The following is a 6,587-nucleotide window of genomic DNA, read 5'->3' as shown; positions in this document are numbered from 1 at the left end:
ACCATTTGTATTAATATTTTCAAATGATTGGGGTTTATAGGAAGATAATTATAATACTGATTTTTATGATAGTTTAAGGGATATTTGCATTCCATATCTCACTTATATCCTGTCCTGGGGATTTAAATTTTATAGACATCTTAGATATCTGCACAGAAGGATACCAAAAAGAAAATGATTTGTCTGAAACTCATAGTTTGCATTTTCAGTGCCAAAAAGAAATTATGTCATTAAGCTTGGCAAGATATAGACACATTGGGGTAAGGGTTGGTAGTCACCTAGTCAATGTACCTATCACATTGCAATCATTGTTCTTCCTCTGATGATAGCAAAGTTACCTTTAATTTATTTTTTTATAAATCTTTGTTATTTTTATTTATTTAATTTATTTATTTGGTTGCGCCGGGTCTTAGTTGTTGCAGGCAGGCTCCTTAGTTGTGGTTTGCAGCCTCCTTAGTTGCAGCTCTTCAGCTCCTTAGTTGTGGCATGTGAACTCTTAGTTGCGGCATGCACGTGAGATCTAGTTCCCTTACCAGGGATTGAACCTGGGGCACCAGCATTGGGAGTGCGGAGTCTTAATCACTGCGCCACCAGGGAAGTCCCAAAGATATCTTTTACTGTTTTATTTTTTTTAATTAATTAATTTATTTATTTATTTATTTTTGGCTGTGTTGGGTCTTCATTGCTGCACCTGGGCTTTCTTCAGTTGCATCGAATGGGGGTTACTCTTTGTTGTGGTGTGCGGGCTTCTCATTGCGGTGGCTTCTCTTGTCGTGGAGCATGGGCTGTAGGCACGCGGGCTTCAGTAGTTGCAGCACACAGGCTCAGTAGTTGTGGTGCACCGGCTTAGTGGCTCCACGGCATGTGGGATCTTCCCAGACCAGGGCTCGAACCAGTGTCCCCTGCATTGGCAGGCAGATTCTTAACCACTGCGCCACCAGGGAAGCCCCAAAGATATCTTTTAAATGTATATAAAATGCACATGAGAAAACATTTTTAAAGCATTTAAATAGCAGCTTCACACAAAGTACTTCCAATGACTTTTCTAAAATTCCTTTTTACCTTCTGCACACTTATTTAGCATCTACTGTTGGAAGGCTACTATTCTAGGCGCAAAGGATACACGAGAGATTAGATAAAATCTCTGCCATTTCATTGGGGAGGCAATAATAAATATCAGAAGAGATAGGTTATATGTAAGAAGTTTCCCAAACTGCAGCTCTCTGGGCAACTATAGCCGAATCATATACGGTGTGTGTTAAAATGCAGATTATGTATCCCACTATCTAGACCTACTAAATCAGCATCTCTGGAGACACATTTCCAGGAATCTTCATTTTAACAACATCCTGATAATCCTCGCTCTCAGGAAAGTTTGTGAATCACTGGTAAGAGTTAAATCCGTAACAGAGTGACATAGAGTAAGAAGTTGCAGGGTAAGGATTCAGTAATTATAATTATTCACAGGAGATATTATTGTCTCAGTTAAAAAATCATAGAAATTCTACAAATTACAGAGTTTAATAAAGACGAAGTATACACAATAATTACAGAAAAATTAATAACATTCCTATATTTACAATTAGAAAATGTAACTTAGAAACACATATACTATTTATAATAGCCACAATAATTATAGGGTTCCTAGGAATAAATCTAACAAAATATGTGAAAAACCAAAACAGAGAAAAATCAAAACTTTATTAAAAAACAAAGAAGATTTACATAAATAGAGAAATAATATCATGTTCATAAATGGGTCACTTCAATATTCTAAAGATGGCAATTCTCTCTAAATAAATGTTTAAGCTTTAAGGCAATGCAAATCAAAATCCTAACATAACTTTTCGTTCAAAAAAAAAAAAAAGAAAGCTGTTCTTAAAATTTACGCAGAAGAGTAAAAGACAAAATCCAAGGCAAGACAAATAGACAGTGGAATAGAACAGAGAGCTTACACAGAAAGACATGTGTGTGAGATCTTAACAAATGTGGAGGGAGGGGGGAAGATACCTACCACTTATATCACAGCAAAGGGCTAATCTTCCTACATATATATTAAAAGACTCCTAGAAATTGATAAGGGGAAAAAAAAAAGGCCACAACCTGATAGAAAACTAGAGAATAGAAACAGTCTACAGAAATGGAAATGACTTTTAAACATATGAAACAGATGCTCAATCTCACTCACCTTAAGGGAAACACAAATGGAAACTACAGCAATCTCCTGTATTTCATTTATCAAATTGACAAACATCCAAACATTTGATAACAAATGTTACCTTAACTGTGGTAAGGCTATGGGGGGGAAAGATACTTTTATAGATTGCTGTCAGGAGTGTACATTAGTGCAAGACTATATAGAGGTAATAGCTAGCACAATTACATATGTACTTACTCTCTGAACCAGCAGGTCCACTTCTAGGAACTTACATAGTGTATGCAAGGGTACTCACTGTAGCACTGTATGTGATGATGAGTCTGAAGGCTAGAGCATGGTTTTAAATTCTAGCTCTACCACTTACTAACATTATGTTCTTCGGTAAGTTACTAAATCTCCCTGTGCCTTGGTTCCTTCATCTGTAAAATGGAGGTAATGATAGTATGTATTCTTTGGGTTGGCGTGAGGATTAAATGATTTAATCTATATAAACAGTACTTACAACAGTACCTGGCACATACTATACATGTGTTAGCTGTTGATAGTAACATCACAAGACTACAAACAACCTACATATTTATCAATAGGAAATTTGTTAAATAAATCATGGTAGAGTCATACAACACAGAGAGGAATAAGGTTTTTATGGAAGTATCTCAATATATATTGTTTAGTGAAAAAAATAGGTGCAGCAATGTGTATAGTATTTACTATTTGTGTAAAAAAAAGACAGAAACAGGAAGAATATGCTGTGTTTAAAAAATTATTTTTAATCTCTCAAAGTATATCAGAAAAGCATAATGAGAGATGAGATACAGGGAGATTTTTCACTGTATGACTTTTTGATATGCAAGGCATGTGAATGTATTACCTGTTCAAACATACCAGTTTAAAAACAATTCCAGATGGATTACAGATCTAAATTTAATAAGAAAAAAAATAGATTTTAGAAAACAAAAATGAGTATATTTATAACCTCAGAAAAAGAAACCATTTTTTATTTGAGAGGCAAAAAGCACAAAGCATAAGACAAATATTGATAAATTTAACTATATTTAATTTTTTAAGACTTAAGAATAACAAGACTCCTCGTAAAATTAAAATATAAGTCCTATATTGAGAAAAGATATTATAAAACATACAATGGGCAAGTCAACAAAAAAATATAAAATAAGTACATATGACTAAGCCAGTGCTTATTTTTCTAAGCAAATGATATGAAAAAGGAATTCAAGGAAACTATCTCAATGACTAAAAAAATATATTAAAAGATGTTCAGTATCACTAGGAATCCTGAAAATGTATACTAAAACAACAGTGAGGGGACTTCCCTGGCGGTCCAGTGGTTAAGGCTTCACCTTCTAATGTAGGGGGTGCGGGTTCGATCCCTGGTTGGGGAGCTAAGATCCCACATGCCTCGTGGCCAAAAAACCACAACATAAAACAGAAGCAATATTGTAACAGATTCAATAAAGACTTTAAAAGTGGTCCACATCAAAAAAAAAGAAGAAAGGGGAAACAATAGGACCCCAAGCCCTTCCTCCACATCCTTGCTGCTTAATTGGAACTTCAGTGTGGCTTTTGCAGTTCTGATTCTGAGTGAGTGCTGTCTTTGATTCCCGCCTCAACAGGATGAGCATTTCTGTAAAGGTATACACGGCGGGAGAGGAGAGGGGTTGGGGGAGAGTGAGAAAGAAGAAGGAGGAGGAGGAAGAGGAGGAGGGGGAGGGGAGGCGAGGCGAGGGGGAGGGGAGGCAAGGGAGGCCGGGTGACCAGGGTGAAGATAGGGAGGAGAAGGAAAAAACCAACAAGGTTTACAAATATGCACAGGTTAGGAAACAGTAAGTAAAATTTGAGGTGAAAATGGTCTAATGTTTTTAATATGACTTTATATTAATTAAAATTTAATATTACTTCTTTTTTTTTTTTTTTTTTTTGCGGTACGCGGGCCTCTCACTGTTGTGGCCTCTCCCGTTGCGGAGCACGGGCTCCGAACGCGCAGGCTCAGCGGCCATAGCTCACGGGCCCAGCCGCTCCGCGGCATGTGGGATCTTCCCGGACCGGGGCATGAACCCGCGTCCCCTGCATCGGCAGGCGGACTCTCAGCCACTGCACCACCAGGGAAGCCCATTAATATTACTTTAATAAATACTTGATTTGTCTTTAGTTGATGATGGATTGGTTGGTATTATGTGTGTGTGACTATAACTACAAGGAAGCACGTGAGTGGCTGTGTTTGAGGTTCAGTCCTACCTCCCAAACCAAGGAATAACCACACTCCCTTATTTGTGCCTTGATCTTGAAGCATGCTAAATGGCTTGTTAATAACCTTTAAAGATGTGGTTTATTCTGGTTTTTTGTTGATGTGTTGTTTGTTGCTGGGACGAAGAGTCTGCATTTCATAATCACGGGTTGAATTTACGGACTTTCAGTGAGTGTGAAGAGCATTAAACTTTAACTGGAGAATAGTTTAAGTGACTCATTTGAGCTCCTGATTTTTAGAGCCTGCTTCACTTTCTTATCCACTCCAAGAAGCTTTTATCTAACTCTTAGAATCTGACTATAAGTATGGTGATTCACATTCAATTTTTTTTACATTGTATAAAGAAGTCGAAAGCAAGAAGAATTGGTCAATACAGAAATTATGTGGCATCCTTTTGTATTTTATAATAATATTAATGGAGAAATTCTAACCAGGGCCTATAATAATTTCATTTCAAAATTAGCAATAAAACAAACTAATAAAATGTATCCAAACTGAAATATAGATTAGAGAAATCAATGACAGAGATATGCATTCTCTTAGGTTCTCTTTATAACGTACTGGTTTCCACTTTTATAATAGTTTAGTGATGAAGCATCTCTCCCTTGCCTTGGATCACATTTCTGTTTTTGACATTTACGAACTTAAATTTTGTTATGCTCTTTCCACGTAATTCTTCTATTTCTACTCACAACAGCACTAAAACTTCTGTTTACTGGTTGACTATATCTCCCCACATTGATGATTTTTCTGCATCAATACAACAGCTTGATTAAACAGATTATTTTAAAAGGAACATTCACTTCTTTAGACTCTGATGGGATGCTTCAGTATATGCTAATCACATTTGTTAAACTGTCTTTGATACCGTTCGTTATTATAAATTTGTACCTACTTTGTTTTTATTTCTATCAGCCACAAGTTTCTTTGTAAGGTAGTCATGAAGAAAATATTTTCCAGCTATTAGAAATCAGTGTTCAGGTGTTTCTCCACATATATATCCAAAATAGCATTAAGAAGTGTGAACATTGTTTGGTTATTTCATTGTGGATCTCTTTTTATTGTCTGTTTGTGTTCTCTGGGTGTTCATATCATCACCCAATTTAGTATCATCTGTGATTTGAATTAATGTGCAGTGTGCCTCTATGTCCAGACCAAAAATAAAAGAGTTAACATTCTTCCGAGATACTTTAAACTGAATGCAATTTAATATCCAAAAACAAACAAACAAACAAAAAATGTGAGGGGACTTCCCTGGCAGTCCAACGGTTAAGACTTCGCCAATGCAGGGAGTTTGGGTTCAATCCCTGGTCAGGGAGCTAAGATCCCACATATCTCGTGGCCAAAAAACCAAAACATAAAACAGAAGCAATATTGTAACAAATTCAATAAAGACTTTAAAAATGTTCCACATCAAAAAAAAAAAAAAAAAGGAACAACAACAAAAAAGAAAAAACAGTGAGAAATCATTTCACACCCATCTGACTGGGAAAAATATAAGGTCTGAAAACATCAAATGTTGGCAAGGATTTAGGGAAACGGGAACTATTAATACAATGTGGTGCTAGTGTAAATTGGCACCACTTAGCAAAGTCTATCAGTCAAGGAGAGTCTGTCAGTCAGGGTCCTCAGCTGCAAGAAATAGAAACAAAGTAAGTTAAACATAAAAGGTGTTTATTGAAAAATATTGAGAGCTTACAGAATCTCCACAAACGCTGGATAATAGGCTTGGAAAATGTAGGAACAAAGTCAAGCTTTGCCGACAAACTAGAGCTAAATTTATGCCAGTGAATCAGTCTGGGAAGCCACCCATGCCACTAGCAAACACAACTTCTTGTGTCTCTAGCTTCAATTTCAGAATCCTGGGAGGAGGGTTGTCAGGGAGTTGCGGCAACTGTGAGCTCTAGCTGCCCAAGCGGGTGGCAAAGTGAGTATCATGCGTTTTCAGCTTCTTTAACGGGAGGTGAGCTCTGCCTCTATGAAGTCATAATAGGAACTTCCTCAAATATAGACAGAGGATTCAGATACAGGGCAGCCAAAAAACAGCAAATGTCCGTAGAAGAGAACAATCTATTCCATGACCAGCAGTTCCATTTGTAAGTATAAACCCTAGAACTTTTTCTCCATGTGTACAAGAAAATAGTTGCTTGTATATTCCTTGACACA

The sequence above is a fragment of the Delphinapterus leucas genome, chromosome 3, assembly GCF_059928025.1.
Source record: "Delphinapterus leucas isolate spDelLeu-1000000601 "Yukka" chromosome 3, BTC_Dleu_Yukka2, whole genome shotgun sequence".
NCBI classification, from domain to species: domain Eukaryota; kingdom Metazoa; phylum Chordata; class Mammalia; order Artiodactyla; family Monodontidae; genus Delphinapterus; species Delphinapterus leucas.
The sequence above is the reverse complement of the archived record's forward strand: the minus strand, read 5'-3'. Positions refer to the sequence as shown.